This window comes from Propithecus coquereli, unplaced genomic scaffold (assembly GCF_000956105.1).
Source record: "Propithecus coquereli isolate 6110/MARCELLA unplaced genomic scaffold, Pcoq_1.0 Scaffold291, whole genome shotgun sequence".
NCBI classification, from domain to species: Eukaryota; Metazoa; Chordata; class Mammalia; order Primates; family Indriidae; genus Propithecus; species Propithecus coquereli.
Window position 1 is genome coordinate 1,260,344 of NW_012148519.1, and position 11,655 is coordinate 1,271,998.

Consider the following 11,655-nt stretch of genomic DNA (forward strand, 5'->3'; position numbering starts at 1 on the left):
TTTGGGGTGAGCTGGGCAGCTCAGCCCTGGAAACTGCCAAATTCCTGGCTCAGCTCCAGCCCAGGATAGGCTGGAGACAGATCCCGCCACCCACAGCCACACAGCTCATCTTCAAAGTGGGCTGGAGTCTCAACAACATCCAGTCCCCTCTGACTGCAAAGCTAGGCACTGTGGTACAGTAGAAAGGGAATGTACTGAGATGGGAGCCCTGGGTACAAACCCTGGTCCTAATTAGCTGGGTGACATTGGCGCAATCTCCTTGCCTTTTCAGGGCTTCAAGTTCCTCATCCGTAACAGAAGAACGTCGGACCAGAACGTGCCAAGTTCTCTTGCCATTCCGCATGTCTGCACACACTGTTACCTTTGCCTGGTACAGCCTTCCGGTCCCTTCTGTCTTCCTGCCCATCCTTCAGGGCACAGCCGAGGGGCCACCATCTTCAGAAACTTTCCCTGACCCTCCGCCCGGAGTGAGTTAGGTGCCCCTTCTTTCAGCCCCATAGCACTCTGTGTTTCCCTTTTTCATAAAACTTAGCCTACTGTTATACTACAGGACACCTTGGAGATAGTGCGGATTCCGTTCCAGACCGCTGCAATAAGGCGGATATCAAAGCACGTCACACACATTTTCTGGTTTCCCAGTGTATATAAAAATTATGTTTACGCTATCCTATGGTCTATTAAATGAGCAATAGCATCATGTCTAAAAAATAATGTGCATACCTTAATTTAAAAATACTTTATTGCTTTAAAAATTCTAGCAATCATCTGAGCCTTTGGTGAATCGTAATCTTTTTGCTGGTGGAGGGTCTTGCCTCGATATTGTTGGCTGCTGATGGATAGAAGTGGTGGTTGCTGGAGGGTGGGGTGACTGTGGCAATTTTTAAAAAAGGACAATGAAATTTGCCACATAGATTGACTCTTTCACAAAAGATTTCTCTGTAGTGTGCAATGCTATTTAGTAACATTTTACCCACAGTAGAACTTCTTTCAAAATTGGAGTCAATCCTCTCAAATCCTGCGGCTGCTTTGTCAACTAAGTTTATGGAATATTCTAAATCCTTTGTTGTCATTTCAACAATGTTCACAGCATCTTCTCCAGGAGCAGATTCCACCTCAAGAAACCACTTTCTTTGCTCATCCATAAGAAGCAACTCCTCATCCATTCAAATTTCATCGTGAGATTGGAACAATTCAGTTACATCTTCAGGCTCCACTTCTGATCGGTTCTCTTGCTTTTTCTACCGCATCTGCAATTACTTGCTCCACTGAAGTCTTGAACCCCTCTCAAAGTCATCCATGAAGGCTGTAATCGACTTCTTCCAAATTCCTGTTAATGTTAATATTTTGACTTCCTCCCATGGATCATGAATGTTCTTAATGGCATCTAGAATGGAATGGTGAATTCTTTCCAGAAGGTTTTCAATTTATTTTTCCTGGATCCATCAGAGAAATCACTATTTATGGCAGCTATAGCCTTATGAAATGTATTTCTTAAATAATGGAGTTGAAAGTCAAAATTATTCCTGATCCGTGGGCTGCAGAATGCATTTTGTATTAGTAGACATGAAAATAACATTAGTCTCCACAACAGCTCTTGGGTGACCAGGTGCATAGTTGATGAGCAGTAATATTTCAAAAGGAATCTTTCTTTCTGAGCAGTAGGTCTCAACAGTGGGCTTAAAACATTCAGTTAACCATGCTATAAACAGATGTGCTGTCATCTAGGCTTTATTGATCCATTTCTAGAGCACAGGCAGAGTAGTTTTAGCATAATTCCTAAAAGCCCTGGGATTTTTGGAATGGTAAGTGAGCATTGGCTTCAACTTAAAGTCACCAGCTGCATTAGTCCCTAACATGAGAGTCAGCCTGCCCTTTAAAGTTTTAAACTCAGGCATTGACCTCTCTTTAGCCATGAAAGTCCCAGATGACATCTTCTTCCAATAGAAGGTTGTTTTGACTACATTGAAAATGCCCTGAAAACCTGTTGTTTAGTGTAGTCTCCTTCATCAGTGAGCTGATCTGAATGACTTTCTGCAGCTTCTACATCAGCACTTGCTGCTTTATCTTGCACTTTTAAATTATGGAGATGGCTTCTTTCCTCATGAACCAAGCTCTGCCAGCTTCCAGCTTTTCTTCTGCAGCTTCCTCACTTCTCCTATCCTTCACGGAGCTGAAGAGAGTTAGGGCCTTGTTCTGGATTAGGCTTTGGCTTAAGGTAGAGCTGTGTCTGGTTTGATCTTCTATCCAGACCACTCCAACTTTCTCCATATTAGCAATAAGCCTGTTTCAAGTTCTTACCATTCGTGTGTTCACTAGAGTAGCCCTTTACATTTCCTTCAAGAACTTTTCCTTGTTTTTTTTTTTTTTTTTTTTTTGAGACAGAGTATCACTCGGTGTCCCTGGGTAGAGTGCAGTGATTGTAGGTCACTGCAAGCTCCAGGTCCTAGGCTGTGAGTGATCCTTCTGCCTCAGCCTCCCTGGTATCTGGGACTACAGGTGCCCGGCTGGGTTTTGTTTTTTTCTTTTTTTTGTTCTTTTTTTCTTTTGTGGTAGAGACAGGGTCTCACTGTGCTACCTCTTTAAATATTTTATACACACATATTTTATAATCTCTTCTAGAATGTTCTATAGTCTACAATTTTGTGGATACTACTGCCCCTGTTTGTTGTCTTTGTTAATTCTCCTTCATGGTGCTTTGGTCCTAGTATCGTATGTGATTTTTCATCGTGGGCTCGTCTTCAGCAGAAATTATCTTTCATGCAGTTTCACATGTGCCCCTTCTAGGGCCCTGGTGATTTGACTGACATGAACTAGTTCTTACACTGTCCCACCTGGAGACTGTAAATCCAAACTCGACATATACATGTCACAGCCTTCGGCTTACAATTTCTCATGGGTGTCTGTTTTTCCACCCAGAGTCCCAGGCAGTTATCAAGGCTCCTTGCAAATTCCCCAGGCTGGTGAGCAGTTTTCCAGCTCCTATTCTTGTGCAGGGTGACCCTTAGGCTCCAACCCCCATCGCCACCTCTCCCTGTCCTCAGAGTTTTTCTTCTGTGCCTTCATTGGGTATTAAAAACTTAGCATCCAGCAACTTAGCCTGTCTCTGAATCTGAGACCCCCATCAGCCATTCTGGTCTCAGTGCTCACTTACTACTCTGACTTTGAACCTTTCTCTTCCTTTCTTTCTGACAAGTGCAACAATGTATTTAGCAAAAAATAGTGGGTTTTTTTGTTTTAACTTAATCCAGACTTTCTATGTATCTGTAGCAAAAATAAGGCCATGTCAGCCTGTCTCATTAACCAAAAGTCTCAGAAATTACATTTCACTGAGTGAATTAATGATATCCAAGTGTCCTTTAAATTCTAAAGTCTATAATTTTAAATATACTCAAAGGAGAGGCTTAACACTTAACATTAGAAATAGAAATCCAAGAACCCAGTTCGTCTTTCTCTCTCTCTCTTTCTCTATGGAAATAGACAGAAGGTCTGGTGACTCCAATGGACACACATTAACTAAGGTTAATGTAAATAACATCAACTAAAGTTCTCTTCCAGTTACGTTTGGTGACAATGCACATAAAATATACCTAGCTTTTTGATTCTTCAAAATGGAAGCAATTCTATTGACCCAATTTGTGGAGTATCAGAAGAACTAAAGAACTATTTTAAACAACTTTACAAATAAAAGCTCTGTGCCTTGTAATTTATTCCCAACAATGCTGAGAGTCAAATGTCAAGGGGGCTCAGTGACAAGCTCTTCTTCGTGAGCATCAGACATGCCCAAGGCTATTGGAGGGAGACTGAAATACGGTCCTCAGAGAATTCCCATTGGTGCCTAAGCAACCACAGAAAATACTTTCTAGAATCTGCCTTTCTAGAATGAAGACAGGATAGTAATTTGCTCCATTGTAGGGTTTTGTTCACACTGCCTAAGAGAGGGCTGTGTTCACATCCCCATGTGTACTTGTCTTGCTCATGTAAATCGTCTCAGTTTGGCTCAGTTCTGCAAACACTGGTGGAGCTCTCGCTGTGGGCACTGCAGAGTGCCCGACCCTGGAGTCACAGAGAGGAAGAGGATGATGGCCCTGACCTCACAATACTCACGGTGACATCAAATATGGATGAGAAACAGAAATTTGGGGGGCTTTTTTTCCATCTATTTTCATTTACTCATCTATTTAGAATCTTTGACATCCCCCCGAACAATATCCCTTCCTGCTGAACTGTGGCAGCCCTGCAGCTTCTCAGGACCTCGCTTCATGGTAGCCTGGGGAGTGCGGGAGTGTCTCAAGCAGACCCTCTACGTGAAATTCATTTCTCCTTTGGGCCCATAGGTGGGCAGATTTTTGAATAAGCCGGCACGCACCTACTCTTTCCCTGGGTCCTAGAGCACCTTCTTTTCTCCTGGGCACCTCTACTTTTCTCCCTGTGTTGTCGTTACTTGTGTGTTTGTCTTAGCTCCGTCACTGGAATTGATACTCCTTGGGGGCAGGGTTCATGCCTCGTTCATCTTTCATATGCCCTATAAAGATCCACTCAAAAATGACTTTTGCATGATTTGATCCAGTCCAAAGTCCTCATTTTGCAGCTAAAAATTTGAGGCCCACCGCTGTTCCATGGCTTGCTAAGGATCTCGCACAAAGAGGGTACGAGAGAGTGACGACAGCACCGGCACCCGCGTCTCTTGCCTCTCCCTGTCATTATGCACTCAGCAAACATCGGTTCTAACTCAGGGTTTCTCAGACTTTAATGTACCGCAAATCACCGGGGAGCTTTGTAAAATGCAGATCCGGATTCCATAGGTCTGGGTGGGGCCTGAGGCTCTGCATTTCTAGCAAGCTCCCAGGTGATGCTGGCGCTGCCGCTCCGTGGACCACACACCTTGACTGGCGAGGGTCCGACACAACCAGACACTGTGCTGCATACGCAGGCTACGGGGTTGGAGGCGATGAGCTGAAAAGAGCAACAAAGTTTTAGAAAGCAAAACCTACACTCTCAGACTCAGAGTTCAGAGGCTACCGGCAAATACAGTGTGGTTATGGCGAAGGTCGATCTGTCTGTACCTAGTATTCCAGGTGCACAGGAAAAGGAAGAACCAATTATTTCCCTGGGTGAACCACAGGAAAACAGCCTTAATAGATTTCCTCCCAGCTCAGTCACTTCCCTCTCTAGTAACAAATGCCAACTTTTCTTTCTCTGAGTTCTGAAGCCAAAGTGTACCAAGGCCACCTCCTTGAGTCACAGTCAAGGCCACTCACGGGCCTGGGGACCCCATTCTCTCACGTGCCCACAAGTGCCGCTGCAGCAAGCGGGGCTGTAACTACACCCGGTCATTTAGTTAGATTACATTGCAGAGATGTCACCAACCGTGGTCCCTCCAGGCCCACCTGCTTTTGAGAAACCATCCTAGAAAGGCTGTGAATGCCTGAATTCTCAGTATGGTGTTGAAAGAGGAGTAAATTGCAAGGATAAGGGCTGGCCGTCTGCCTAATAATTTTCACACCTGTAGCCAGTGTCGTTCTAGAGTGGGAGCCCCTTCACTACACTGTGCTGACGCCACCAACTTGTTTTTATTCTTAAAGGAGAGGGAAAAAACTTGTTCCAGTAATAATCTCGTCTACCCTTAATTATATTGCCCTGGGCATTTTTCTTTCACTGGCAATGAATGTGGCCTATAAACAATGTCTAGGGCCCTCAGGCCATAGTCACTTCCTGCAAGAGAAACTGAGATGGGGTCCCCTGAGCCCGCCCAGAGCTGCGTGGGTGCCCAGGGCCTGCCCTGTTCCCCGGTGGGATGGGTGTGACAAATCTGACCCTGAGCTCCTCAAATGGCTCTTTGAAATAGGCTAAAAAAGAGAACAAAGAAGGAAGTTCTCCAAAGGAGTGACACAAATTTTGTTGACGCAAAGGGCCCAGCTCTCAAATTCTGTATTTTAAATCCTTTCTTTCTTGAAGATTGACAAGGAGAAGCAGCTAAGCTGAATGGAGTGCTACAAAAATCCACAGGCCCCGAGTGCGTGGTTAGAGGCAGAGCAGTGGTCAGCGCAGCAGAGACATAGCACTGCTCAACATGAGCACGGTGGGGAGGACTTTCAGAGGGGGAGGACCTGGGCAGTTGCTTAAAACCACCCCCCGGTTTATGGGGAAATCAAGGCACAGTGAGAGGAAGGGAGACCTTGCATGTAAATACTAGCAGAGTATTTTAAATGCATTTATTAAAATACAGCAATGGTTTCTTTTATTAAAATCCCCTTGGCATATTATCACAGAGAACTTCAGAACTGACTTACGAAAGCTCAAAAGCTGTAAACCATCTGTCCCCCTAGCAGTAAGTCTCCACCGTAGAAGCCATCAGAATGTGGGGACGGGGTCGTGATTGCCCCAGATTACACTGTGAAGTAAGGAGAGAACAAGTCCCTGAACCCAGATCAAGCAATTCTCAACCCAGGGTTCTCTCCACCCCACTGAAGACATGTGGGATAAAACACAAAGTGTAAAAGAAAACATCATAGCGTTGAACTTCACATACCCCCAGTAGGAAGCCAGGACTTGTGCACTGAGGTTTACTGCTGGCTAAGTGAAATACAAAGACAAGCAAACCAATAGCTTCAATGTATTATAAAAGTCAAGATTAGATGACTAAATGTTTTTAACATTTTAATAAATTTCCAAGGAAAGGACTAGAGAGGCAGGGATTAGAGGAAGAGAGTTAACCCTAAATTTAAAACTTAGGCAGAAATTTCATTTTAGGCTTTAAACCACAAGTAAATTTGGGAAGAGTCATGTTTTAATATCAAATACTTGAGCCTTGATGGAGCATATAATTTAACAAACACCCAGATAGTAAATACCTGCCTTTCGTTGGTCTGTAACTATGCCTAATTTCCATTCCCACTACTTCCATACTGTCTTCACATTCCTGGCTTCCAACATCAAAATTCCACAAACTGCTGCCTCTTGGTTCCTGAAGAACCTGCTGATTGCTGAACTGCATTGCTAAGATTACCAGTCCCACACCTTCTTTCACTGCTAGCTTTGGATCAAATAACAGTTACCTTGCCAGTGACTACGTGAATTCATACCAGCTTTCTAGAAGGCAAGTTGGCAATGCATATCAAAAGCCACAAAAATGCCTATACCTTTAGGCTAAATAATCGCACTCCTGGGACTCTTCCCAAGAAAAGTCAACAGCAGATGATAAGTTGTAAAAGACATCCATTATTATGATATAACTGAGAACTATCCAACAATAAGGTAAACAACAGCACATCTCTAGTAACAGTTACCATTTGTTGAAGAAATTCGCTGCCAGGTCTCTAACGCTTTACTTCTAAACCTCACAGTAACTCCTGCAGGTCTGCATTACCCCCATTTCACAGATGTGAAAACCGAGGTTCAAAGCAGAAGGCAGTAACTGAATCAAGGTCACATGAGTAGTAAATGGCTGGGTTCAAGCCTTGCTTTGCCACTGTGATGTCTCCACCTGTTCTACTCACCGCTGGGATTGCTTGGGACCAAGGCCCTGGAGCAGTGAGTCTCAGGATCAAATCATGATGTGGCAGCTTCCATGATAAGCACAAAGAAGCAGCAACACCAAAAAAGCCTTCCTGAAATCACACTCGAGGGAAAGATAAGGACCCCCCAAAAAATCAGACCTGCAATATGATTATAACTTTCATTAAAATATGTGTAAAAACTAAAGGAGATCACAGAGGGAAATAGTTGGGCTGGCATTTGGGGGGAAATGGTGAGTGCTTTATTCTATTTATATAGCCTTAAATGTTGCTATACCAATGTCTTAACAGCAAGCCTAGGAGAAAACATACAAATAAAAAAAGACTGACTTGACCACGGACGTGAGCTCAATAAAAGCATGTGAGTGTTTTTCTGTCTCTCCTACCTTTGAGTAACTTCTCCACCCTGCCAGTTCTTCTGTCTCGGTTTCATGATGCCTGCACCTTGCTGAAACCACAACTTCCTCCCCAGGCGTTTCTGAGCACCCAGGAGGGAATCACTAGTAGGTCTTTTTTGGTAGAGGTGAGAGGATGTTGGAATAATGATGTCACTATTCAAATGGCGAAGGAGAGAGGGAGAGCACCAAACAAACTCAGACGCCAAGGAGAAAACCAGTGGGCTTTTATGGCTGTGTGTATGGGAAGGGCCTCTCACCAACTGAAAGGTCAGGAGCTGACGTGGCCAACAGCACTGGAGCATTACATGAAATTACAAAAATAGAACCTTATAAAAATTCATAAGCTCATGAAACACCTACTCGGCTGTATAGGTTAGGGGCACAGTGGCCAGGATTTTTGTCAGGCTCTAGAAAAAAGGGAGCCAACAGCCGCATCTCCGGCACCTGAATGTCCTCAGCACCATCCTAGGCCTTTCTTAGTAAAAGAATGCTGATCACTAACATGCATTGAGTGCTTACTGTATACCTGCACTTCGTGGAGCTCCTCCTGTATTAACGGATTTAGTCTTCATGTACAGTCCTAGGGTAGATGTTATCAGTTTACAGGCAAGAAAACTGAGGCTTCGAGAGGTTAAAAAACTTGCTCGGCTAAGACTCAAGCTCAGGTCTGCCTGGCACCAGTGGCTGTACTCTGCAGCTTCTCAGGAGACCACGCAGCCCAAAGGCCATTAGATCCATTCCTCTCAACACCTTTATATGGAGGACACGGCCCCTTCACCTGCATGATCAGATCAGAGTGAAAGTTCGCTGGGGTCCTGCCTTTTCAGTAAAAGAAAGAAGCAATGTGTTCTGTAATGGAAAGAACATGGCCTTTGGAACTAGATGAAGCCAGGTTTGCATCCTGACTTCTGCATTCAGGAGATTGAGTAAGTCACCGAATACGTCTGAGCCTCGATTTTCTCATCTGTGAAATGGGGGCCCTGCTCTCAGGGGTGAGGACTGGAGTCCAGCACGGTGCCCGGCTAGAGTGACAGTGTTTTCACATGATTATTAATCTGTCCCTGACTGATCCCAGAGGAACCCCTAATGCCCAGGTCCCACCTCTAGCGAAGCCACTGTGAAGGAACAGTCAGCTGTTGGAAGTACTCTCTGAGCAGGGAGGTAAGAGGGACAGGTTCAGTGGCCCCGAAAAGAAAGGGCGCTAATTACCCAGGATGCACCTCCAGGCTGCTACCTCTGGTCATTCCTTTCCCTTCACACTGAAGCCACCAAGCTTTGCCTGGGCCATCCACCAGTGGGGTTTCTCTATCCTTCGATGGGCCTTTTCTCCCTTTCCACCATCCATTCCCTAATCTTTTCAGACATTTATCTTAGTCCCCATGTGCCTAGCCACCAATTTCCTGTTTTACCTCCCTTTCCGAACTCACTAGATGCTATGCGCCTTGACTATTCCACACCGTTCTTTGCATCTCCTGCAGTTGGCACAGAGAAACTTCCAGTAGGGTACACGCCACAAGGCCAGTGGCCATACCTGTTTTCCTCACCTTCTTATCCCCAGGCCCAAGGACTATGCCCAGCATATAGTAATGTGCGATAGTCAGGTGAATGAATGAATGAATGATTAACAAGTGGTTTGTGTGGCCTGAGTGGAGAGGGAATGATCCCACAATAGGTTCCTGCAGAGGACGGATCGCTGGCTGTGAGCACACAGTCCCAAGACAGAAGGTCCGTTAGGCTCCCTGGGAGCCAGCGAGGACCACGCGCAGCCTTTCCGTTACGTGCTTCACAGACATCACCTCATTTGCTCCTCGAAAGAACTCTATACGTTCAAGTGCAAACCCTATTCTACAAATAAGACTAACCTGCCTCGTTACCCAGCTGGGTGGGGGTCCTGACCCAGCTCTCCCCGACTCCAAAGCCAAGGTCGCTTCCTCACTCAGGAAGACCATTCTGCACGGTGGTCAGGTGCACAGGCTCTGACGCCAGACAACTTGGGCTAATATCCTGTTTGCCTCTTCCTAGCAGCGGGAATGATGACCATTTGCAGGGCTCTCCAAGTCTTAATTTTATCCTATCCGTAAAACAGGGATAATTACATTACTGTTTTCTACTTCAAGGGTTGCTGTGAGAATTAAATGAGACAATATAAGTAAAATATCATGAGCCAAGCACACAGTATGTCTTTGGTAGCCGCAGTAACAGCAGCAGCAATGGTAGTAGCAGTAGTGGTATTAATAGTGGTAGTAACGGTAGCAGTAGTTAGTGGCAGTAGTGATAGTAGTGGTGGTGATAGCAGTAGTGATCTTAATGACAGTAGTAGTAATAGTGGTAGCAGTAGTGGTATCAACAGTGGTAGTGGTGGTAGTAGCAGCAGTGGTGGTGGTGGTAGTAGCGCTAGTACAGGGTGATCTTAATTTCAGTGTACCCAGAAGCCACGGCGGTGATTCGAGTACGCCATGCCTGCTTGTCAAGTTAACGTACCTGCACTGTGGGAGCTGAGATTGCGCAGGAGCGGGAGAGGAAAGGAATTGAAACCCACATTCCGGGGACCCAGCTGTCCTCATGAACAGGAGAGCCGCAATTCCCAGGCTCGGCCACAAGGTGGGGCAGGGACCTGGCGCTCATGATGCCTGAACAAGCCCAGGGAGAATTAACTGATTAGGAGCTGGGCGCACCCCGAGGAACCCGGGAGACTCCCGGTAAATGGAGGAGAGCTGGCCCCCAAAGCTTTAGAGATGGTTTCACCCCCAGCACTTACCCACAGGAGAGCCAGCAGGGCATGTGCAAAGTGGGAAGGGAGGAGTGACTCAGAACCCGGTTCTCAGCTTGTTTCCACCTGACCGACGATGTTGGGACAGAGTTCACTTACCCCGCTCCCTTCCAGCGCGGGTGGAGGCGAGTGGGTCACAGATTAGGAGCAGTTCCCCTTTCTCACTCATCGGGACCCTCTGTTAGGTGGTAGGTGTCACAGAGTGTGAGAGCCACCGATCTGGAGAACACCATGGCCAGAGGATGAAGCGCATGTAAAAGGCAGAGACATCCTTAAAGAAACGAGGTAGACAGAGGACTAGAGTGGGGCAGGCGGCGCAGTATGGGCTGTGGGCGTCCACACTAAGAACATGGCTTTGGAGCAAAAGGGGCCGGGATTCAAATTATGGCTCTACTCTCATGGCTCTGCGACCTTATCCTGGGGGATGATATGAGTACCCACCGGGTAGGGTTGTTGTGTAGATTAAATGGCACACTACCCGCGAAGTACTTAGCACGTGCCTGGGAGTAACTACAGTGACTGCTCAAAGAAAGGCAGCCATTATTAGTAGTATTATTGTTGTTGTTGTTGTTACATAGGCATGATGATGCTTTTAAATCCACTCTCCACAATCCTATCGATGTCACAGAGTCGTACATGGGAACTGCCTTCTATTGGCTCAAGGTGTGTCGTGTGTGACAGAATTGGCTTCCCAGTGAGATTTCAAGGCCCCTGAGAGTAAAACTAAGAAGCGCACCTATGTCTCTTGACTCTCGCACAAGTCCAGGTATAACTCCGGACATAGAGTAGTTGGGTGATCAATACACGTGTCCATTGGTCTGTTGTGAAATCCACAGCTTACAACTTTTCCAGCACGACACCTAACAGGGCAATGCAACAGTCATTTGCTGCACACTTGCTGCATGCCAAGAACTCTGGGATAGTCTTCTTTAGTGAGACTGTCCTCAGTGCCCCTATTTTCTCGTTGCTAAGC